Here is a 25136-nt window from a genome sequence, read left to right as displayed (position 1 = left end):
AAGAAATTCTTAACATTAACCAATTGCCAAGAATTAGTTTTTTATAAAGCAATACATAATTTCACAATTTGTATGGAAATACAAAAAACCTCGAATAGCCAAAACAATCTTGAGAAAAGAATGGAACTGGGGGAATCAACCTGCCTGACTTCAGGCTCTACTACAAAGCCACAGTCATCAAGACAGTATGGTACTGGCATAAAGACAGAAATGTAGATCAGTGGAACAAAATAGAAAGCCCAGAGATAAATCCATGCACCTATGGACACCTTATCTTTGACAAGAGAGGCAAGAATATTCAATGGAGAAAAGACAATCTCTTTAACAAGTGGTGCTGGGAAAACTGGTCAACCACTTGTAAAAGAATGAAACTAGAACACTCCCTAACACCATACACAAAAATGAACTCAAAATGCATTAAAGATCTAAATGTAAGACCAGAAACTATAAAACTCCTAGAGGAGAACATAGGCAAAACACTCTCCGACATAAATCATAGCAGGATCCTCCATGACCCACCTCCCAGAATATTGGAAATAAAAGCAAAAATAAACAAATGGGACCTAATTAAAATTAAAAGCTTCTGCACAGCAAAGGAAACTATAAGCAAGGTGAAAAGACAGCCTTCAGAATGGGAGAAAATAATAGCAAATGAAGCAACTGATAAAGGATTAATCTCAAAAATATACAAGCAACTCCTGCAGCTCAATTCCAGAAAAATAAATGACCCAATCAAAAAATGGGCCAAAGAACTAAACAGACATTTCTCCAAAGAAGACATACAGATGGCTAACAAACACATGAAAAGATGCTCAACATCCCTCATAATCAGAGAAATGCAAATCAAAACCACAATGAGGTACCATTTCACTCCAGTCAGAATGGCTGCTATCCAAACGTCTACAAGCAATAAATGCTGGAGAGGGTGTGGAGAAGAGGGAACCCTCTTACACTGTTGGTGGGAATGCAAACTAGTACAGCCACTATGGAGAACAGTGTGGAGATTCCTTAAAAAACTGGAACTAGAACTGCCATATGATCCAGCAATCGCACTCATGGGCATACACACTGAGGAAACCAGAATTGAAAGAGACACATGTACTGCAATGTTCATCGCAGCACTGTTTATAATAGCCAGGACATGGAAGCAACCTAGATGTCCATCTGCAGACGAATGGATGAGAAAGCTATTGTACATATACACAATGGAATATTACTCAGCCGTTAAAAAATACATTTGAATCAGTTCTAATGAGGTGGATGAAACTGGAGCCTATTATACAGAGTGAAGTAAGCCAGAAAGAAAAACACCAATACAGTATACTAACACATATGTATGGAATTTAGAAAGATGATAACAATAAACCTGTATATGAGATAGCATAAGAGACACAGATGTATAGAATAGTCTTTTGGACTCTGTGGGAGAGGGTGAGGGTGGGATGATTTGGGAGAATGGCATTGAAACATGTATATTATCATATGTGAAACGAATCGCCAGTCCAGATACAGGATGCTCGGGGCTGGTGCACTGGGATGAACCAGAGGGATGGGATGGGGAGGGAGATGGGAGGGGTTCAAGATGGGGAACACATGTACACCCGGGGCAGATTCATGTCAATGTATGGCAAAACCAATACAATAATGTAAAGTAATTAGCCTCCAATTAAACTTTAAAAAAAAAATACTACCTTAAAAAAATAAATTTCTTATAATAACTGTATAAAAAATAAGGAAGTAAATTGGGTACTTCATGATTGACATTTTATATATGTTCCTTCTAATTTTTCAACTTTGTGAGTTACTATCTAACTTTTCAGAGGTGAAAACTGAGGTTTAGAAACATTAAATAATTTGCTGTTACTTATAGCTGATGTCATGAATGGATGTGAGAGTTGTACTATAAGGAAAACTGACCCCCAAAGAATTGATGCTTTTGAGCTGTGGTGTTGGAGAAGACTCTTGAGAGTCCCTTGAACTGCAAGGAGATAAAACCAGTCAATCCTAAAGGAGATCAGTCCTGAGTGTTCATTGAAAGGACTGATGTTGAAGCTGAAACTCCAATAATTTTGCCACCTGATGAGAAGAGCTGACTCATTTGAAAAGACCCTGATGCTGGGAAAGATTGAGGGCAGGAGGAGAGGGGGACGACAGAGGAGTAGATGGTTGGATAGCATTACCAACTCAATGGACATGAGTTTGGGTAAACTCCGGGAGTTGGTGATGGACAGGGAGCCCTGGTCTGCTGCAGTTCATGGGGTCGCAGAGTCAGACGCGACTGAGTGATGGAACTGAACTGAATAGCTGATGTAAGGTCATGCTGCTGCTGCTAAGTCGCTTCAGTTGTGTCCAACTCTGTGAGACCCCATAGATGGCAGCCTAACAGGCTCCTCTGTCCCTGGGATTCTATAGGCAAGAACACTGGAGTGGGTTGCCATTTCCTTCTCCAGTGCATGAAAGTGAAAAGTGAAAGTTAAGTCGCTCAGTCGTGTCCGACTCTTAGCGACCCCATGGACTGTGGCCTACCAAGCTCCGTCCATGGGATTCTCCAGGCAAGAGTACTGGAGTCATAACTGGATTCAAATCCAAATCTGTCTTAGTGCCTTGTGTAGACAGCTTGACCCCACTACCCCTGAAAGAACACTTATTCTTCCCTGTAAGGGAACAATTGGGGGAAAAGGTGCTTAGTGAAAGAAATTTTAATTTTACTTAAAAAGAAAACATGGAGGAATGAATTACCCTCAAAAAACTGAGTCAATTAGAGGATCAGTGTCCTATTTGTAGTTAAACAGATTTATGGTGGTGTGGTTTTAAATCCATTTTGTTTTGTACTGTGAGAAAAACAAATGAAGTTTTGAAAAAGAATCTATGTCCACACTATGTATGTTTTAGCAAACTGGAAATTTTATCAGTAGTCTTTGTGTTGAAAGCTCTTATAGGGATAGTTGTCCTTTTGTAGATACCATGGCACCCCCTTGAATGGCCTTGGGTCAGCTGGGGGTTGCCAAGGACACAGTCACAGGACAGCTGGGCTGATCTTGAAAAGGGGGGTGGGGCTTGGAGGGACCAGAGCCACCCCTCACCCACCCACCTCTGAGTCTAGGAGGGCTTGATACCATCCTGCTGGGATTTTTGTTTGTTTGTTTGTTCATTTATTTATGGCTACAACAAGCCATGTGTAGAATCTTAGTTCCCTCAGTTCAGTTCAGTTCAGTCGCTCAGTCGTGTCCGACTCTCCGCGACCCCATGAATCACAGCACGCCAGGCCTCCCTGTCCATCACCAGCTCCCGGAGTACACTCAAACTCATGTCCACAGAGTCGGTGATGCCATCCAGCCATCTCATTCTCTGTCGTCCCCTTCTCCTCCCGCCCCCAACCTTTCCCAGCATCAGAGTCTTTTCCAGTGAGTCAACTCTTCGCATGAGGTGGCCAAAGTATTGCAGTTTCAGCTTAGTTCCCTAACTAGGGCTTAAACCTGGGTCCCCTGCATTGGGCTTCCCTGGTAGCTCAGCTGGTAAAGAAATCGCCTGCAGTGCAGGAGACCCTGGTTCAATTCCTGGGTCAGGAAGATCCCCTGGAGAAGGGATAGGTTACCCATTATGTAGGGAAGCTGGTAAAGAATCTGCCTGCAATGCAGGAGACCTGGGTTTGATCCCTGGATTGGGAAGATCCCCTGGAGAAGGGAATAGCTACCCACTCCAGTGTTCTTGCCTGGAGAACCCCAGGGACGGGGGAGCCTGGTGGGCTGCCGTCTATGGGGTCACACAGAGTCGGACACGACTGAAGTGACTTAGCAGCAGCAGCAGCCAGTGTTCTGGCCTGGAGAATTCCATGGACTGTATAGTCCATGGGATCATAAAGAATTGGACATGACTGAGCAACTTTCACTTTTCTTTTCCCTGCACTGGAATCACGGAGCCCCAACCACTGAACCACCAGGGACATCCCCCATCCTGCTGTTTTCATGGACTCCTTCCAAGTGCTATACCTGCTGGAAATTTCTGCTCCACCTTTTGATATCCTCTAGGAATAATTGAACCATGCTATTGACTTTTGGATTGTCTATTTAGATATTGGGTGGGTTCAGCATAGAGGTTTGTAACTGTGGTAGGGGATTTGGGGATGGAGGGAATGCCGTATGTTAAGTTGTTGGGGACTAGAACAGTATTTTCCTCTTTATTTCCTCAGAACATGGTCAGGTACCACTTGGTTGAGCTATTAAAAAAAAAAGGTTGCTTCTCATGTACATGCACATGGAGACACACACACACACACCAGTTATTTATGTATGCACGTGATCAGAATTACCTCATCTAGGCTTCATGTCAGATTTCTGGGACAAGACAAAACAGGAGTAATTACCACTGCATATTAGTGTCATTTTGGATGTATACAGTATTTTCATATTAACTGTACAATGGGGAAGTGTTATCTGATGCCTTTTGCAGTTTGTTACCAAATTAGTCTTCTGAAAATAGCTGCATGCAACATTACACATGCAGAATCTATTAGCAAATTGCTCACCTGGACCTGTGCCAGGGTCCTAGGCTGGGCAGGGACCCCTTGCCTTGGTTAGGGAGATTCTTTTTCTGTTTGAATTTGCACAGCCCTTAAAGAGCACAAGCTTTTATTCAATGGTCAAAGAATGGAGAAGTGGGAACTTAGTTCCCAAATCAAGTTCTCAACCTGATTTGGGCTGAGTCACTATATATATGCATATATGTATGTATATATATAAGACAGGTCCAGACAAAAGGGAGGGAACTGAGTAAAGAGAAGAAGGAATATTCATGAATTCTCTTAGGACATGGGTGTGGTTTGGATCCAGAGCTGAGTTGTTCAGTCGCAAAGTCATGTCCGACTCTGCAACCCCATGAACTGCAGAACACCAGGCTTCCCTGTCCTTCGCCGTCTCCTGAAGTTTGCTCAAATTCATGTTCATTGAGCTGGTGATGCTATCCCACCCAGCATCTCATCCTCTGCCACCCTCTTCTCCTCTTGCCCTCAGTGAGTTGGCTCTTTGTATCAGGTGGCTAAAGTATTGGAGCTTTGGCTTTAGCACTAGTCCTTCCAATGAATATTCAGGGGTGGTTTCCTTTAGGATCGACTGGTTTGATCTCTTTGCTGTCCAAGGGACTCTCGAGAGTCTTCTCCAACACCACAGTTTAAAAACATCCGTTCTTCAGTGCTCAGCCTTTATGGTTCAACTCTCATGTCTGTACATGACTACTGTAAAAGCCATAGCTTTGACTATACACGTTGGCAAAGTGGTGTCTCTGCTTTTTAATATTCTGTCTAGGTTTGTCATAGCTTTTCTTCCAAGAAGCAAGTGTCTTTTAATTTCATGGCTTCAGTCACCACCTGCAGTGATTTTGGAGCCCAAGAAAATATGGCAACACTCCTTATGGCCTCTTCCTGTTGTTGTCATGGTGGTAGGGTGTATGTCCTTTAGTCTTGGAGCTTTACCATCCAGTCTTTCCCTAGTGGCTCAGCTAGTAAAGAATCTGCCTGTAATGCACGTGAATGAAGTTCTATCCCTGGGTGGGAAGAACCCCTGGAGAAGGGAGTGGCAACCCACTCCAGTATTCTTGCTGGAGAATTCCATGGACAGAGGAGTCTGGCAAGCTACTGTCCAGGAGGGTCTCAAAGAGTTGGACAAGACTGAGCGACTAACACTTTCCAATGAATATTCAGGGTTGATTTCCCTTTACATTTGACTGGTTTGATCTCCATGCTAATACATAACAATGAGTGTATAATGAGGCTCAGGGGTCTCCTGCCATCTTGGGCCCCTGGTGAGTTCTAACTAGTTTCTGTTTTTCTCTTTGCATTGTCCTCCTTTCGTAATTGGACCTGAAACTCAGATAAGAGCAGTTACTTTTCATTCTAGGTAGGGGCTGGGGTATGATTCTAGGGCAACAGCCATTGTAACATAATGACAGTGGTAAATGCGTGACTGTTCACTTGTGTATCAAGATGGAAATATAATTGCCTGATGTGAATGTCACCCATGACATTTCTGGTTCTAGAGAGACTATACTAGTGCAGTGGAGGCATTAACATCACCAAAGTGTCCTGCTCTTCCCTTTGTTGTGTCTACCTGGGTTCTCCTGTTTGACTTTGGTGAGAATAATTGTTTTGAAATGAGCAAATCCAGAACACAGAATGTGAGCAGAATCTATATGTGGACATTTTTTTTTCTGTAATTAAGATTTTTAATGTAAACTTGCCAGGATATTGCATATCTCATTTGAAAACTACCCTTCTCTTATTTTTAAATTATGAAACTCATATATTACCCAAATCAGGAAAATTGGAGGATTAAAGGAGCCATTCAGCCATCATTTCCCCTCATTTAGGACAGAAGTAGGTAACCTATGGGCCCTGAGGTTCACAGTGGCAGGTGGAGGAGGAGGAGGAAATACCTCCCAGCTGATGTGGGTGTGACCTGGGTACCTGGGAGCCTCCTGCCGGCAATTGCAGGGAGGGAGGGAGGCTGGGACACTTCCCTGGTTCCTCTGTCCTGGCTCTGAGCCTCTGGCAGAGCAGCCCTGTGAGGACTTCTTTCAGGAGCAGCACCTCTTGCTGGACTCTAGGCTCCTGCTGGCTCTGGGGACACTGTCACCTTCCCTTGTCACTCCAGCCCTTGGAGTGGAACTTAATGTTCACCTGTGGGTGACTCACCATCTGAGTTTGCTCCCTTAACCCTGCAAGGTAAAGTCACTTCATTTGAACCACTTAGGGTGACTTCTGTTCCCTGCTGGGACCTTGGTGGATGGAAGGGGTTCTTGGGGAAAGGAAAGGACCATCCAGAAGAGAGAAGACATGATTCCCTTAGAGAAAGAACGTAGATTTTGGTTTTCAAGAGGAGTTGATTTAAAGTCACGCCGTACATTTATTTGTGTGTGTGGTGTATTGAAATGTGTCATACATATATGTTTGCATGTATATTATAGGCAGAATTTGGGGTGAGGGCAGAAGGGTGTGTGACTTCCTCCTGATTGGTTGGTGCTGAGGTGTTAATAACAGGGCGGTGCTCCAGGATTCTTGCGCCCTGCCTGAAGTTACCATCCTCCAGGTTGCTGGGGGCCTTAATTCTGCTGAAGAACTCAAAGATACTATTCTGTATATTTCTTGAGGATGAACCAGGACTCTGCCTAGGCTGCACTTTGGTTTCTTGTTTGTTCCTCCATTGTTTCTGCTTTCCCTCCCTTTCCTGAAGAGCAACTGTTTGAACCTGTCCTTCGGAATTCAGGGAAAGTCAAGGAAGGTGATTGAAGCCCATTTCCTAAAAACAAGGAATAGGGGATAAAGAACTTGTACAGGGAGGGCCCCACAAGGTCTTACTCTGTTTCATGTATATATGACATACATATATCTGTCTATCTGAAAGGCTAAAAAAATGGCCGCTGCCTTCATGAAGTTCAGGAAATATTTTTGGGGTGTCTGTTTTGGGTCAGCCTCTTTGCTTAGCCCTGCGGTGAGGTTGGAGAAGGGGCTTTCAAATGGGAATAAGGTATTAATAGTTGCAGCCCCTGGGGAGCTTCCCAGCTGGAGATGTCAGAACCAGCAAACTGGTTTGTGTGGGCTCTGGTGGTGCACAGATCAAGGTGTTTACAAGATTTAAAAAGCACTGGCTGCACAGCATATCAGCAGGGAGGATTATTATTAATAGTATCTCTGTGCAATGATAATTTCATTTTTAGCATACGTCAAAGGATTGTCCCTACCTCCTATCCTCAGACAGCATTTATAACTGAAAGAAAGGAACCCTTGTGCCTTAGAAGAACGGAGGTGGGCCTGCTTGCAAGTGCAAAGAGTGCTATCTCTGCAACTTGAAATGCTTGCAGATGTATTAGATCTGGGGGATGGCATGTCCCCTGCCGGCCCTAAACCCTCAGCTTTGTAAGCAGAGAGGCTCAGGCTCGGCTCAGCCATTATCTTCCTCTCCTGCTGGTTTGTGTGGGAGACCTTTCTCTCCTAGAAAAGAAAACCTTGACCTCTGAGAGGTATTCAGCCCGATTGGTAGGGAATCCTGCTGGGCCCTTTGTTGAGGATTGACATTCTCACTGCCGCTTAATGGGTGGCCTTGGTGGCCTTTCATTTTGGGAGAGCTGACCTTTCAGGCTTCTCTGGGGTCAGACCCTTGTAACTGGAGGTGCAGCTTTCCCTGTACACATGAATACCAACGGCCCTATTGGCATTCTTTCAATTTCCTAATTTAGGGTTTAGTGAGAAATATATCAGCCCTTCAATGACTAAAACCACTTTGTAGAATTCCACAGAGAGGTCATAGTCCCCTACCTAGTGTTTAGTGACTTTCTTTCTAAGATCGCCCACGAGTTTCCAAAGTCGTCACGTTCGCCCTGTTCTTCCTTTGGTGTCCTCATTCCGCCCACTCAGGTGACCAGGCAAGTGTCCCTTTCTCAGAGGTTTGTCCACTGTTGATGTCCCGCCCCACCCGATGCTGGCCCAAATCTTGGGTTTCTCTGCCTACTGAAGCCAAATAAAAAATACGGAGACAGAGTTTGGAAGTAATAGCAAGGTGGCTTTAATTCTCAGCTGGCGTAGATGGGAAGACAGTAGGCTTATGCCTCTAGAACTGTGCCCCCACTCCATGAGGAGTCTAGGGGCTTAGAAAAGGTGAGGACTCACAGTCAGGAGCTGGTGATGAGCAAAGGTATTAGGATCTTTATTTTTTCCTCTTTTCTTCTTTCAGAAACAGTCATAGGCTGGTGACAGTAACCCGGTAATTGTGTCTGGCAGGTATCTCTGAGGTCTTCTTTCTGATATATAACCACAAGGGGAGGGGTGTCCTAAGGGTAAACACCAGATACAGGATGTATTTAGCATAGAGTCAAAGGAAAATAGGTGTGAAGTGTAGCTCCTGCAGAATTAGGGGGCAGAAAAGCAAACTTAGTTACAGACATGCAGAGTTAGGAGCAGTTAAAAAACAACTAGGAATGCTCAGGCCTGCTCACTGTTCTCTTTATCTTCTTGGTTTTCAGGGAGTGATAGTTGCTCGGTTGTATCCAACTCTTTGCGATCCCCTGGACTGTAGCTTGCCAGGCTCCTCTGTCTATGGAATTCTCCAGGCAAGAATACTGGAGTGGGTTGCCATTTCCTCCTCCAGTTCTCAGGAAAGGGAAAGAAAAAAACTCATTCCTCTTTTTTTTTTTTTTCTTTCCACTGTGACATTCCAGCACACCCCTTAAGCACTTACAGCACTAGACATCCTAGCCCTCATTTCCCCCTTCCCTTTGGCTCCTTTTGTTTTTTCACTGGCTTTTCCAGTTTTTCCTACCTCTTAAGCATAGGCAGTCCCCCAAGTCTTTCCTCAACCTTTGCATGGTGAATTCCCCTTCCATACCTAGAGTCCTCTATAAACCCTGAGTTCTGGGTAAAGAGAAGAATGGCTTTATTGCTTTGCCAGACAAAGGGGGGCACAGTGGGTTCCTGGCCTTGAAAACTATGTGTCCGAACCCAGGAGGATTGGGTGAGGAGTTTCACAGCAGTAGCTCAAGGGTGGTGTGGCTGATAAGATTAGAGTCTGTGCAGGGCCTACATGCTTTAATCTTGTCTTTCTAATCTTGATGAGCTTCTCTTGTTCCTTTAATCTGGAATGAAGAATACTAACACCTTCCATTTGTCCCGGATTTGAGTTCTGTAAAGAGCTTTCGGTCAACAAAAGAATCCAAAATGCAGTACTTGGATGCAATCTCCAAAATCACTGTGGATGCTGATAGCAGCCATGAAATTAAAAGATGCTTACTCCTTGGAAGGAAAGTTATGACCAACCTTGATAGTATATTAAAAAGCACAAACATTACTTTGCCAACAAAGGTCCGTCTAGTCAAGGCTATGGTTTTTCCCGTGGTCATGTATGGATGTGAGAGTTGGACTGTGAAGAAAGCTGATCGCCAAAAAATTGATGCTTTTGAACTGTGGTGCTGGAGAAGACTCTTCAGATTCCCTTGGACTGCAAGGAGATCCAACCAGACCAATCTAAAGGAGATCAGTCTTGGGTGTTCACTGGAAGGACTGATGCTAAAGCTGAAACTCCAATACTTCGGCCACCTCATGCGACGAGCTGACTCACTGGAAAAGACTCTGATGCTGGGAAAGGTTGGGGGCGGGAGGAGAAGGGGACAACGGAGAATGAGATGGCTGGATGGCATCACCGACTCTGTGGACATGAGTTTAGGGGAACTCCGGGAGTTGGTGATGGACAGGGAGGCCTGGCGTGCTGTGATTCGTGGGGTCGCGGAGAGTCGGACACGACTGAGCGGCTGAACTGAACGGAAAGAGCTGAGAGATGCCGTTATGTGTCCTTTGATAGGAGTCAGGAGCTGCCCGAGGCTGCGTCTCTGTCTCTTGTCTGCCCCTCCGTTTTCTCCATCTCCTCCCTTCCCTGATGGTCGTCGTTGCTCAGTGGGGTCAGGCTCTTTGCGACACTGCGTCACGCCAGGCTTCCCTGTCCTTTACCGTCCCGGGAGTTTACTCAACTCACATCCACTGAGCCAATGACAGCATCCAACCATCTCATCCTCTGTTGCCCTCTTCTTTCCTTTCCTGCCCTCAAACTTTCCCAGCATCTTTTCTGAGTCAGCTCTTTGCATCAGGTGGCCAACGTATTGGAGCTTCAGATTCAGCATCAGTCCTTCCAATTGTCAGGCAAGTGTATTCTCCTTGGTTCTGTCTCATCACAACAAAGATTTGGAGTGATGGACATCAAAGCCCTTGGCGTGTCACAGCTCTTAGGTCTTCGACAGACCGTGTTATAGCTCTTAGACAAATCAGTGTTACAGCTCTATTTTATTTAGATAATAGCAGGAAAATCCATCTTCGAGGCGTGAGGGCATATCAACCCAAATAGGCGAAGAGAACGCCCCAGCGCGCGGGGGAGAGAGAGAGCCCTTTGGCTCCTCTTTTTGTATGTTTTCTCCTCCCCCTGGGCCTGCCCTATGTAAATTGGGCCAGGAGTATTGTTTGTTCTACCTGAACTCCTCCCTCTGGTCCTCAGAACTTCCTTTGACCTTCCTTTGTTCTGTTTTTGCGGGCTTTTCCCTTCCTTTTAGCCACCGCCATTTTGGACTCCTGTTTTCTTTAACTACCTAACACAATGAAGGGTAGATTTCCTTTAGGACTGACTGGTTTGATCTCCTTGCTGTCCAAAGGGACTCTCAAGAGTCTTCTCCAACATCATAGCATTGAAAACATCAATTCTTCGGTGCTCAGCCTTCTTTATGGCCCAGCTCTCACATCTGTACTGGAAAAACCAGAGCTTTGACTATATAGACCTTTGTCAACAAAGCAATGTCTGTGCTTTTTAATACACTGTCTAGGTTTGTCATAGCTTTCCTTCCAAAGAGCAAGTGTCTTTTAATTTCATTGCTGCAGTCACCGTCTGCAGTGATTTTGGAGCCCAAGAAAATAATGATGCTTCCCTGATTAGCACCTGACCTAATCTGTCCTTTGGAACTCAGGAAAGGTCAAGGAGCCCTACAAACAAGAAATAGGTGACAGAAAGGCGTCTGTGCCCAGGGAGCCCCACAGGGTCCTGCTTGGTTTCAGTGCCTCTCCTGTTTGAAGATTGTCTCCCCAAAATGTGTCTTGTTGTGACTTGGAATATTCTCTTTGGCTCACCTGTTGAAATCCTGCCTCACTTAAAATAGAACCAGGCTCATCTGTGAAATCTTTTGTGTTCTCTCCCAGCCCAATTTGACACTGCACGGCTGCAGCAAATTCATTCTGCCTTCCAAGAGGCTGGGCATGGCTCCCTGTAATGAGAGACCTGTCTCATTAGAGGGTGACCCAGAGAGATGGTGTAGAGCTAGGAAAAAATCCCAAGAACACCCCTGTGTGTCTGTCTTGCCCATCAGACTGTGAGCCCAGGGGCAGGGATTTTTCTGTTCACTTCTGTGCCTGAATCTGTTGTTTAACTCAAGTCCCTGTGCCTGAGTCACAGTGAGGCCAGACAAATTGAAATGTCCGAGTTTGGAGCAGAGAAGGGTTTACTGCAGGGCCAAGCAAGGAGAACAAGGTGGCTTGTGCTCAAAAGACTGGAACTCCCAGATTATTTCTAGGGAAGAATTTTTACAAACAAAATTTGGAGTGAGGGCAGCAGGATGGGTGACTCTTCTTCTGATGGGTTGGTTGGTGGTGAGGTAACAGGGTGATTCTCCAAGAATCCTTTGCTCAGCCTGAAGTTGCCATCCTTACCTGGGTGGGGGCCTTAGTTCCCGTAGAACAACTCTAAGATCTATTATCAGATTGTTACCACATCCCTTGAGGATGAACTGGGATACTGCTTTATGGTACACTGTTGTTTGACTGCCTTTCCTATGTTCTGAATTCCCTCACTTTCCTAATTAGGAACTGCTTGAGTTGTCCTTTGGAACTCAGGGAAAGTCTAGGAGGCAGAAGTCTTTTCCCTGCAAACAAGGAACGAGGGACACAGAAAGGCTTTTGTGCCCAAGGGAGCCCCACTGGGTCCTGCTTGGTTTCACAACCCTGCACACATGGCAGGCCCTCAGGCAAAGGGTGTGGAGCTGAAATACAGGCAGATGTGAGCACTACCCCAGGGAATTGTCTGACACCCTCTGAGGCAGTTCTCAGCCTCAGCTCCTGGGTGAACATAAGCAGGAATGATGGGAAGCTAGAGGGGACAGGAGGAGGGTGGGGTTGGGCCATGGTTTAGATGGATTGGTTTCCAAAGTCCTTGATCATTTTGTAGGTGAAAACTAAGGTCAAGCGTCTTTATAAAGTTATCCCAGCTATCAGTATGTGTGCTTTATGATCATTTCCTTCCTCTTAATTCTTTCCCCTTAAGCTGTGCTGAAAAAAAATCCACCAGGGTGAGGAGGTCACAATTCTCCCTCCCCTGCTCTCTGCTCTGTCTGACCTTCTAGGCTGCATGCTTAGGACTTAGCTCCTCCCCGGAGCCAGGCAGGTCTGGGATGGCCTGGCTAAGCAAATAGTTTTTGTCTCACTCTCTACCACTAGGCCGTGGAACACCTTTGAGCATATTAGAAAATCGCCCTCTTTCCTGAATCTGGATGTAGGCCCCATGGCAAAGTGCTTAGCTTGACTAGTCCACCAGCCCTCACAGAACCCCCTCGACAGGAAGCCCTTGCACAGTAAACAACCTTCACAGCTGTACGAGGCTTTACATCAATCTGTGCTATCATGCAATCTCTTCCCATCTTGCAGCTGGGAAACCTGCAAGCACAACAGGTCCTGTTAATGAGTTTACCCTACCATTTGGTCTTTAGAGAATTTCTTTAGCCAAATTGGTATTTTCTTTTTATGTTAAAAAAAAAAAGTTTTACCTTATTTATGGCTGTGCTGGGTCTGCGTTGCGATGCATGGGCTTCTTTTTGTGGTGGCTTCTCTTGATATAGAACACAGGTTCTGGAGTGTTCAAGCTTCAGTAGTTGGGGCACCGGCTTTAGAGATTGGGCTCAGTAGTTGAGGCACACAGGCTTAGTTGCCCTGTGGCATGTGGGAGTGTTCCGAACCAGGGATTGAACCCGTGTCCCCTGTGTTGGCAGGCATATTCTTAACCACTGGACTATCAGGAAGTCCCAAATCAGTGTTCTCTTGGTGCAGGTTTGAGGAACAGTGAAAAATCTTGGCAAGTACTAAGTAATTTGGGGGTGAGGGCCTTTGAACACACCTGCCTGGATCTTTGGTAAATAGCTGGTACCCTGCTTCTATTTTACTGTCTTCATCAGTTCAGTTCAGTTCAGTTGCTCAGTCGTGTCCAACTCTCCGCGACCCCATGAACCACAGCACGCCAGGCCTCCCTGTCCATCACCATTGCCCTTTGATACTGTTCATGGGGTTCTCAAGGCAAGTATACTGAAGTGGTTTGCCATTCCCTTCTCCAGTGGACCACATTCGGCTGTGGTCCATGTGATCAGATCAACTAGTTTCCTGTGATTATGATTTCAGTGTGTCTGCCTTGGCCATTTTTCACCCTATAAACACATGATAAGCAGATCTTATTTATTTTTATTGTATTCTTCCACTCTGTCTCCCAAGTTACCGGTATCTGCTATTTCTTGACTGCTTGGCAATGTGCATTTTATTTCCCACTCCTAATTACTGTCTGGATTTACCAGTGTTTTCATAGTGGGTTTAGAAAATTTTACTCTAAACCCTTAGAAACGTAATTAAAAATACAAACTGCTGGGTGGTAACCAGAGGCTCTGGCATGCAGGCCACAAAACAGATGATAGCGGCCTGGACAAGCTTCTGGCTGTGGGTCCCACTCCAAGTTCACCTGAGGGTCTTAACTCCCTGAGTGCTGACAAGGAAGCCAAAACTGAAGCTGGCATCTAAAGTATAATGACCAAATTCTAGCAAAACACATTTCAAGTTTTGCAGAACGAAAGGACACAAGCCTTAAAACAATGAAATAAACCAAAACTCTTTCTAAATATTTATTGCAATGTGAATCCTCTGGTTAATTAAGTTATGTTTAAATTAATGTTTTTAATGCTTGAAATTATATTTATGTATCATCATGCTTCACACTAGAGTACCACAGAATTCTTAGAATCAGTCTGTCTACACATTCTTAGAACTGAAAATTGGCCTTTATCTCTTTAGAGTAGTTCTTGTCATCAGTGCTGTTCGTACTTTGGTCCAGTTAAATTTTGTTGGTGGGGTGATGAGGAAGCTGTCCTGTGCCTTGTAGGATGTTCAACAGCATTTCTAGCCTCTCCTCACAAGGTACCAGGAGTGTCCCATCTCCCAAGCTGTGACAACAATGTCTCCAGACATTGCCAGATGTCCATGCCTCCAGGTGAGAAGCACGGGGTTTATACTTTTCTCATACAACTTGAATGTCACTTTCTAGACTGAGCACATTCTATCCATCAGTTTTTTTTTTTTTTAATTTAACATGTATTACACATTAGAATGTGGAAGCATTCTCAGCATTTGTGTCTCCCAGTTGTGGATTGTATTCGACAAGAATCTGTTCTGTAAGGAAATGATTAGTTTTCTGTCTTCGTGTGCCTTGGGGCTCTCTTCCTATTGTGTGATGATGATAATGTGCTGGGGTGCCTGAAATCTGTTTCCGCTGGCCAGGAAAAGCCCCTTGGTATTGTTTCTTCAGCACACAGCTTCCTCAGGAGTTTGGGTGTGGAAGGCACCTTGGTGGTCAATCTCAGTTCAGTTCAGTTGCTCAGTCCTGTCCGACTCTTTGTGACCCCATGAATCATAGCACGCCAGGCCTCCCTGTCCATCACCAACTCCCGGAGGTCATTCAAACTCCTGTCCATTGAGTCGGTGATGCCATCCAGCCATCTCATTCTCTGTCGTCCCCTTCTCCTCCTGCTCCCAATCCCTTCCAGCATCAGAGTCTTTTCCAATGAGTCAACTCTTCATATGAGGTGGCCAAAGTATTGGAGTTTCAGCTTTAGCCTCAGTCCTTCCAATGAACACCCAGGACTGGTCTCCTTTAGAATGGAGTCTTCTCCAACATCACAGTTCAAAAACATCAATTCTTCGGTGTTCATCTTTCTTCACAGTCCAACTCTCACATCCATACATGACCACTGGAAAAACCATAGCCTTGACTAGACAGACCTTTGTTGACAAAGTAATGTCTCTGCTTTTTAATATGCTATCTAGGTTGGTCATAACTTTCCTTCCAAGGAGTAAGCGTCTTTTAATTTCATGGCTGCAGTCATCATCCGCAGTGATTTTGGAGCCCAAAACATAAACTCTGACACTGCTTCCACTGTTTCCCCATCTATTTCCCATGAAGTGATGGGACCAGATGCCATGATCTTTGTTTTCTGAATGTTGAGCTTTAAGCCAACTTTTTCACTCTCCTCTTTCATTTTCATCGAGAGGATTTTAAGAAGTTCCTCTTCACTTTCTGCTGTAAGGGTGGTATTATCTGCATATCTGAGGTTATTGATATTTCTCCCGGCAATCTTGATTCCAGCTTGTGCTTCTTCCAGCCCAGTGTTCTTCGAGATGTACTCTGCAGATAAATAAGCAGGGTGACAATATACAGCCTTGACGTACTCCTTTTCCTATTTGGAACCAGTCTGTTGTTCCATGTCCAGTTCTAACTGTTGCTTCCTGATCTGCATACAGATTTCTCAAGAGGCAGGTCAGGTGGTCTGGTATTCCCATCTCTTTCAGAATTTTCCACAGTTGATTGTGATCCACACAGTCAAAGGCTTTGGCATAGTCAATAAAGCAGAAATAGATGTTTTTCTGGATCTCTCTTGCTTTTTCCATGATCCAGCGGATGTTAGCAATTTGATCTCTGGTTCCTCTGCCTTTTCTAAAACCAGCTTGAACATCTGGAAGTTCACAGTTCATGTATTGCTGAGGCGTGTCTTGGAGAATTTTGAGCATGACTTTACTAGCGTGTGAGATGAGTGCAATTGTGTGGTAGTTTGAGCATTCTTTGGCATTGCCTTTCTTTGGGATTGGAATGAAGACTGACCTTTTCCAGTCCTGTGGCCACTGCTGAGTTTTCCAAATTTGCTGGCATATTGAGTGCAGCACTTTCACAGCATCAACTTTCAGGATTTGTAATAGCTCAACTGGAATTCCATCTGCTCCACTAGCTTTGTTCATAGTGATGCTTTTTGAGGCCCACTTGACTTCACATTTCAAGATGTCTGGCTCTAGGTCAGCGATCACACCATCGTGATTATCTTGGTCGTGAAGATTTTTTTGTACAGTTCTCCTGTGTATTCTTGCCACCTCTTCTTAATATCTTATGCTTCTGTTAGGTCCATACCATTTCTGTTCTTTATCGAGCCCATGTTTGCATGAAATGTTCCCTTGGTATCTCTAATTTTCTTGAAGTGATCTCTTGTCTTTCCCATTCTATTGTCTTCCTCTATTTCTTTGCATTGATCGCTGAGGAAGGCTTTCTTATCTCTCCTTGCTATTCTTTGGAACTCTGCATTCAGATGCTTATATCTTTCCTTTTCTCCTTTGCTTTTTGCTTCTCTTCTTTTAGTGACTGCATTTGTGGGCCATCGGTGTCTTGGGCATAAATTTTTGCAGATTCAGCACTGTGTTGTACTTCTGGGGTAATCATGAATATTTAAATGAGGATGCATATACAGCATCTAAATGTCATATTAAATATCCTCCAGTGCAGCAGTGATTTTTATTACTTTTCTAATTTTCTATTGGTTCTTTGCAGAGCTGTACATATTTGCAGAGGTCATGAAGAGGACTTTATTTCAAATCGTTAAGCACTTAAGAGCCTATAATAAACATATATGGTCTTCTGAGCTATGGCCCTGGGCTGATAGAATAGCAGAAGGCACTCGAAAGTCATGATACTTGAAGTCGGAAGAAGAGGGCTCTGGTTCCAGTTTTTAGACACATTGATGATGGGGCCTCAGTCAAGTTGCCTCTCTCTCTGGACCCCAGTGCTTTTTCTGTTAAATATAGTTGTTGGACTAGACAGACCACCTCTAAGGACTCTTCCAGCTTTAAGTGAAAATGAATGATTTTAATTAAAGTGATAATGAGCTTGGTATTTTCAAATATAATTAGGTTGAGTCAGAGGGGTATCTTTTCTAAGAGGAGGGTTAGTACTAGAATATTAAAAAATTATATGTATCCGTCAGTGAAACTTTCAAGTAATGGATGTAATTAATGTTACCATGGAGAATTTGTGGCTGGAGAATCAAAGCCCTCTTTGCATCTTCTTCATTTGCAGTCTGTGCTCTGAAGCAAACATCTTTGGACAATATGTGTCTGGAGGCCTAGGGTGGGACTGACTCTCTTTCTCTGTCTGTGAATCTGGAGACCTGGGTGCCAGTTCTAGCTTTCCTCTGTGATTTTGGGCAAGCACTTTGTGTCTCAGGGCTCCACTCTCACTTTGATATGAGAATTTAAGCTTTGGCCCTGTGCAGAAACTATAGAAACCATTAACTTAGCAGGTGGGCCACTGCTGTTGTAGAAAAACCTGCTTACAAGGCTGGCTCTTGGGTGGCACATGTGGGGACTTGACTAGTGAAGCACGCATATCACACTGTCTCTCAGTGATCAGAATGGCTCACTGAGCGTAAACTGTCTGTACAAACAGTGTGGTTTATGCTGAGCACCTGCTTGCCTTCTGGGAGTCTGAGGTTTTAGTATCTGCTAGCTTCCCAGGTGGCTCAGTGGTAAGGAACCCACCTGCCAATGCAGAAAACATAAGAGAAGTGGGTTCGATCCCTGGGTTGGGAAGATCCCCTGGAGGAGGGCTTGGCAACCCACTCCAGTATTCGTGCCTGGAGAATCCCATGGACATAGAAACCTGGCGGGCTATAGTCCATAATGTCGCAAAGAGTCGACATGACTGAAACAACTTTGCATGCATGCACGCACAGACAGAAGGTATGTACAAGACGATCCCCTGATAAAATCCCCAGGTGCTGAGTCTCCAATGTGCTTCTCCAGGAGTCAGCATTTCCCCTGTGTTTCCCAGCTTGTTGCTGGAGGAATTAAGCACATTCTTCTCCATCTGCCTGGGAGAGGACTCTGGAAGTTTGGTCTTCCCTGGAGTTCGCTCCAAGCACTTTTCCCTTTGCTGATTTGACTTTGTGTCATTTTGCTGTAATCAGCCTTAGCTGTGAATATGACTAAATGCTGACTGCCGTGAGCCCTTCTGGTGAAGGGCTGCTGACATAGGTACTCTAAAACTCTTCCAAAATCTATACAGTGGCATTCTTTGGATATTTTTTTCCCATGCCATAGGCTTTCCCCAGTCCTGAACTGAGCTGGGAGACATCCCACTGCTCTGTGGTTAAACCATCGCCTGAAAGTGAAAGTGAGAGTTGCTCAGTTGTTTCCTGCTCTTTGCGACCCCATGAACTGTATTCTCGAGGCCAGAATATGGAATACTTTCCTTTCTCCAGGGGGTCTTCCCCAGCCAGGAATTGAACTGGGGTCTCCTGCATTGCAGGCAGATTATTTTTTTAAAATATTTTTATTAACTGAGACAGACCTAAAACAAAACTATGGAACACTTCACGAATTTGCGTGTCATCTTTGCACAGGAGCCATGCTAATCTTCTCTGTATCCATTCCAATTTCAGTATATATGCTGCCGAAGCGAGCACTGCAGGCAGATTCTTTACCAACTGAGCTATCAGGGAAGCCCAACTATAGCCTAGTTGGTTAGAAAAGAAATACCAGTGAGAAAGAATCACTGTGAAGTGAGTTAAGGAGGCAAGACCATTTCAGCCATCATCCTGTTAGCTGTGTGTTTTACATGTTGGTGCATCTTTCTTGTTGTTGAATTAGATATAGTTGGATTCTTAAGACTGAGGCTGTTTATAATTTGAGGGGAGCTTATTGTTTACAGAAATCCTCCTGAGAATCGGTTCCTAATTTATTTTGAATAATTTTGAAGTGAAGCCAACACGAGTGGGGGAATCTTGTTTATTATTGTGGCCTGATTGAAAAAGACGTTCATGTGTTGTAGCTGTCAAGATTGTTCCAGTTACAGGCAGTAGAGTCCCTCATTAATTCAAGCAAAGTAATTGAGAACATATTACCAAGTGCTGTTCGCTGGATCTGCACCCTCACGTGATGTTGTTAGAATTCTGTTGCTCTCTCTCCTCCTGCCTCTTTCACGCTCTCTTCTCTCTCCTTTCTTCTGTGTCAGCCTCTTCTCAAGCCGACTCTCCAATATGTGGTGGCCTTGAATTATCCCCAGAGTCAGAGCCATTTTAGTTGTAATTACCCTCAATGGGAAGGGGCGGATGTCCTCAAAAGAAAAGATTTATTTTACCTATGCAAGGAGCAGAATGAGCAAAAATAACTGTCTTATGTAAGTGGATCCCATATAATAGTTCCATGGTGTCCACAAAATTGAGTCTTATGGGCCCCTTGGTTCATGGCATCTTTAAGGACCATCACTGAATATGGGAATAAAATATGACTATTTTCCCTGATGGGTAATAAATGTATTAGAGGCTTGATATGGGCCAGGGACTGGGCATTGTCTAGAACACCAGTCCCACCTGCAAATTCCCATCCTTTCTTATTATGCAAAGGGAACCTTCATTTACATGTGTTTTTCAAGTGTTCTTTATATTAATTAACTCTTTACAGCTAAATTTTGATAGAACCCTAATACTGTTTTAAATTTATTTTTGATTGGAAGATGATCGCTTTACAATGTTCTGCTGGTTTCTGCCATACAGCAGCATGAATTAGCCTTCCAAATAGGAAAAGGAGTACGTCAAGGCTGTATATTGTCACCTTGCTTATTTAACTTATATGCAGAGTACATCATGAGGAATGCTGGACTGGAAGAAGCACAAGCTGGAATCAAGATTGCCGGGAGAAATATCAATAACCTCAGATATGCAGATGACACCACCCTTATGGCAGAAAGTGAAGAGGAACTCAAAAGCCTCTTGATGAAAGTGAAAGAGGAGAGTGAAAAAGTTGGCTTGAAGCCAACATTCAGAAAACGAAGATCATGGCATCTGGTCCCATCACTTCATGGGAAATAGATGGAAAAACAGTGGAAACAGTGTCAGACTTTATTTTTTGGGGCTCCAAAATCACTGCAGATGCTGATTGCAGCCATGAAATTAAAAGATGCTTACTCCTTGGAAGGAAAGTTATGACCAACCTTGATAGTATATTAAAAAGCAGAGACATTACTTTGCCAACAAAGGTCCATCTAGTCAAGGCTATGGTTTTTCCCATGGTCATGTATGGATGTGAGAGTTGGACTGTGAAGAAAGCTGATCGCCAAAGAATTGATGCTTTTGAATTGTGGTGTTGGAGAAGACTCTTGAGAGTCCCTTGGACTGCAAGGAGATCCAACCAGTCCATTCTAAAGGAGATCAATCCTGGGTGTTCATTGGAAGGACTGATGCTAAAGCTGAAACTCCAATTCTTTGGCCACCTCATGCGACGAGCTGACTCACTGGAAAAGACTGATGCTGGGAAAGGTTGAGGGCAGGAGGAGAAGGGGACGACCGAGAATGAGGTGGCTGGATGGCATCACCGACTCTGTGGACATGAGTTTGAGTGAACTCCGGGAGTTGGTGATGGACAGGGAGGCCTGGCGTGCTGTGATTCATGGGGTCGCGGAGAGTCGGACACGACTGAGCGACTGAACTGATACATATATCCCTTTCCTCTTGAACCTCCCTTTACCCATTCCCCCCCTCTAGATTGTCACGGAGCACCAGGTTGAGCTCCCTGTGTTACACAGCACCTTCCCATTAGCTGTCTGTTTTACATATGGTAACATGTATGTTTCAGAGCTACTCTTGCAATTCATCCCATCCTCTCTCTCCCTCATCGTGTCCACAAGTCTGCAGTCTATGTCTGCATCTCTATTCCTGCCCTACAAGTAGGTTTATCGGCACCAGTTTTCTAGATTCTATATGTGTATGTTAATATACAGTACTTGTTTTTCTCTGACTTACTTCACTCTGTTTAACAGGGTCTAGGTTCATCCACCTCATTAGAAGTGACTCATGCATTCCTCTTTATAACTGAGTAATATTTCACTGTATATATGTACCTCAGATTCTTTATCCATTCATCTGTTGATGGACATCTAGGTTGCTTCCATGTCCTAGCTACACTAAATAGGGCTGCTATGAGCATTGGGGTACATGTATCCTTTTCAGTTATGGTTTTAGTAGGGTATAATGCCTAGTAGTGGGATTGCTGGGTCTTATGATAGTTTTATTTCTACTTTTTTAAGGAGACTCCATACTATTCTCCATAGTGTCTGTGTCAATTTACATTCCTACCAACAATGCAAGAGGGTTCCTGAACCCTAATTCTTAATAATAGCAAAAATGGAAGTTGCTTTGCTTGAAATGAGGTAGGAGTGGGCTGGGAGATCTGTATTATCCCTAAAGGTTGTAAACCTAGAGAGCCTAAGGAATTCATTTTGAAAAACCCTGAGGTAGATGGGCCAGCCATAGTTAAGAGTTTGAAAATATTTCATTCTCTGTCCTGATACATAGTTATGAGTTATTTATCAGCACTGAATGGAAATAAAGCTGGTCCTATCAGAAGAAATATTGTCATAGGATCAAGAAAAAACCATGATTCCTCAGTTTTACTTTCTTCTGGGGAAATCAGCACTGATCCATCTTTGATTTATAACTCAGTTATCACTGGGAGATTGTCCTGGTTCGTATAAAATGCCCCAAACACACCTCTCTATCTGTAAAATCCAACCAGTGCTCAGTTCAGGCTATTTGTCTCAGGGTGACTATGAGTCTTTGGCTTAGTGACATCATGGAGTGTCTATATTTCACATTCAAGGGTTGTATCTTCCATGTTTGTTCTTGCGACTGAGCCTAGGCGTCTCCTGTGAAGTTGTATTGATCGTGTGATGGGTCTGCTGATGTCTTTTTTTTTTTTTTTTTGCTGTTTTACTCTCTCCACTTTAGAATGCTCATGGGGCACATGTACAGCTGATGCATTTGTTGACTTAGAAACCAAACTTAAGATTTCTTCCCTTTATTCTTGTTTCTACCTTTTCATAGGCTATGACTACTCATGCTCAAGGTTAATGAAAGCTGACAATACTTTACTGAAACATAATAGACCTGGCTGACTCCCAAATATAACAGTTAACACAAGATTTCAAATACAGTAAAGTGAATCCTGTTTGTTGGGTAAATTGCCTTATTCTAGTATAAATCTTATTTGAGTCTCATTTTACTATTTTAAGTAATAAGAATGCTAAGCTCATGCAATTAACTACTTCAGATGTGATGGTGGCTTTTATATAAGAAAATATGTGTTTTTTTGTAGTTTTTTTAATTAAAAAATATTTAAATTTTGAAGTATAGCTGATTACAATGTTTTCTTAATTTCTGTTGTATAGCAAAGTGATTGAGTTATATGTCTATTTATAGATATTTCCATATTCTTTTCCATTATGGTTTGTCACAGGATGTTGAATACAGTTCCATGTGCTATACAATAGGACCTTGTTTGTTCCTGAAAGTTTCCAACCCTTAACAGAGGGGGCAGTGTAGCCAAACAGAGTCCTAACCTTTTTAGCTACTGCAGAATATATTCTCTGACCTTTTTGTCTAGGACACAAAGTGAGTGTCTGGGACAGTTGTATGACTGAGGACGTTTGTATTTGTTGCTTGTCTCTTGATTCTCCATCACCATCATCCCCAACTAGGAAGGCAAAGCTTTGTTGCAATGGAGGAAAGGTGCTATCTTGGAGCCATTAATTTTGGGCAGTCTCTGACCTGTATTTTTACTTTGTTGTTGCTGTTCAGTCTCTCAGTGGTGTCCAACTCTTTGTGATCTCATGGGCTGCAGCATGCCAGACTTACCTGTTCTTCACTATCTGCTGGAGTTTGCTCAAACTCATGTCTGTTGAGTTGGTGATGCTATCCAACCATCTCATCCACTGTCACCCTGTTCTCCTGCCCTCAATCTTTCCCAGCGTCAGGGTCTTTCCCAATGAGTCATCTCTTTGCCTCGGGTGGCCAAAGTATTGGAGCTTTAGCTTCAGCATCAGTCCTTCCAATTATTCAGGTTGATTTCATTTAGGGTTGACTGGTTGGATCTCTCTGCAGTCCAAGGGACTCTCAAGAGTCTTCTCAAACACCACAGTTCAAAAGCATCTTTGGTGCTCAGCTTTCTTTATGGTCCAACTCTCACATCCATACGTAACTGCTGGAAAAACCATAGCTTTGACTCTGTGGACCTTTGTCAGCAAAGTGATGTCTCTGCTTTTTAATACACCCTCTAGGTTTGTCATTGACTTTCTGGATGTTGACAAATAGTGGGTCTAAGTGATTATTTTTTCTTTTTTTTTGTTTGCACCATGCAGCCTGCAGGATAGTTCCTCAACCAGGGATGGAACCCTGGCCCTCGGCAGTGAAAGCACAGAGTCCTAATCATTGGACCACCAGAGAATTCCCTAGATGATTTTTAACTGGAGAGTAGGCCCAGGTGGTCTAAAAAGTCAAAGCCTAGCAACTCTAATCTTCATCTGCAGAAACCTTTTTGGCCAAATCCAGTTTAAGTGTGTGATGACACATAACTGTAGTAACTGATCTGCAGTGACCATATCAAAAGTGGTTAGGCTTCTTTCTTTGGTTTTAGTGAATGAACCTTGGAAATACATGTGGGTACAATAAGTATATGTACAGAGTAAGAAGCCAAAAGGATGTACAGTGGAATGAGAGCATCCTTTCAACTTCACGTTTGTAGTACCCTTCTGAGGTCATCATCATCTGTAGTTTGTTGTGTAACTTCTCTGAAATTTTATCCATTTATGCATGCATTTATTTCTGTACATACAATCTATTACTTTGTGTTATTGACTCACTACATTTTGAAGCATTACAAACTTTTTTCAAAGAGCTTAATGAAAACATCTCATAGAATGAATGTGTGATAATTTACTAAATCACTCCCTTTGAAATGGATACCTAAGTGGTTAATATTTTGCTGTTTTACATCTGTAATAAATACTCTTGTATGTATTCTTTCAGGAATTGTGGCAGTTCAAGTATAGAGTATATTTCTCACAGTATAACTGCTGGGTTCAATGTATGTGGAACTTACATTTCCAAGTTTTCCCATTGAAGAGATTTTCCCATGATATTGAATGAGAGGATTTGTATCCCATGCCCTCACCAACACTCGGCTTTTAAAACATCCTTTTATTTTTACCCTTCTAATAGGTGAAATAGAACTGATGTTTTCTTGTATTCAATATTTTTGTCTTATGTTTATTGGCTTTTTTAGATTCATTTTTCTGAAGCTGCGTGTTCATGTCCTTTCTTCACTTATCTTAAAATTTTTTAAAAATAATTTTTATTGGAGTATAGTTGCTTTACAATGTTGTGTTATTTTAGTTTCTGCTGTACAGCAAATAGAACCAGTTATACATATACATACTCTTTTAGATTCTATTCCCATAAAGGTCATTATAGAGTATTGAGTGGAATTTCCTATGCTATTCAGTAGGTACTTATTATTTATCTATTTTATATATAGTAGTAGGTATATGTTGATCACAATCTCCCATTGTATCTCGCCTTTTCCCCTTCAGTAGCCATAAGTTTGTTTTCTACATCTGTGACTCAATTTCTGTTTTGGAAATAGGTTCATTTGTACCGTGATTTTT

At 43.3% G+C, this 25136-nt stretch overlaps 1 protein-coding gene and 1 non-coding gene across 2 annotated transcripts in view; one reads left to right on the top strand and one right to left on the bottom strand.

Moving 5' to 3' along the window:
- Nucleotides 1-25136, top strand: part of TMEM163 (transmembrane protein 163) — a 281351-nt gene that overhangs the window by 137944 nt on the left and 118271 nt on the right. The gene's annotated exons all lie outside the window — the stretch shown is intronic.
- On the bottom strand, nt 18997-19104 carry LOC129538804 (U6 spliceosomal RNA). The gene has a single exon (XR_008682339.2). It is a non-coding gene; the product is annotated as a U6 spliceosomal RNA (small nuclear RNA).

Source organism: Moschus berezovskii, chromosome 2 (genome assembly GCF_049115385.1).
Source record: "Moschus berezovskii isolate FMDL1 chromosome 2, NW_MosBer_1.0, whole genome shotgun sequence".
Taxonomy (NCBI): Eukaryota; Metazoa; Chordata; class Mammalia; order Artiodactyla; family Moschidae; genus Moschus; species Moschus berezovskii.
Note: the sequence above shows the minus strand (reverse complement) of the source record. Positions and strands in the feature narration are given on the sequence as shown.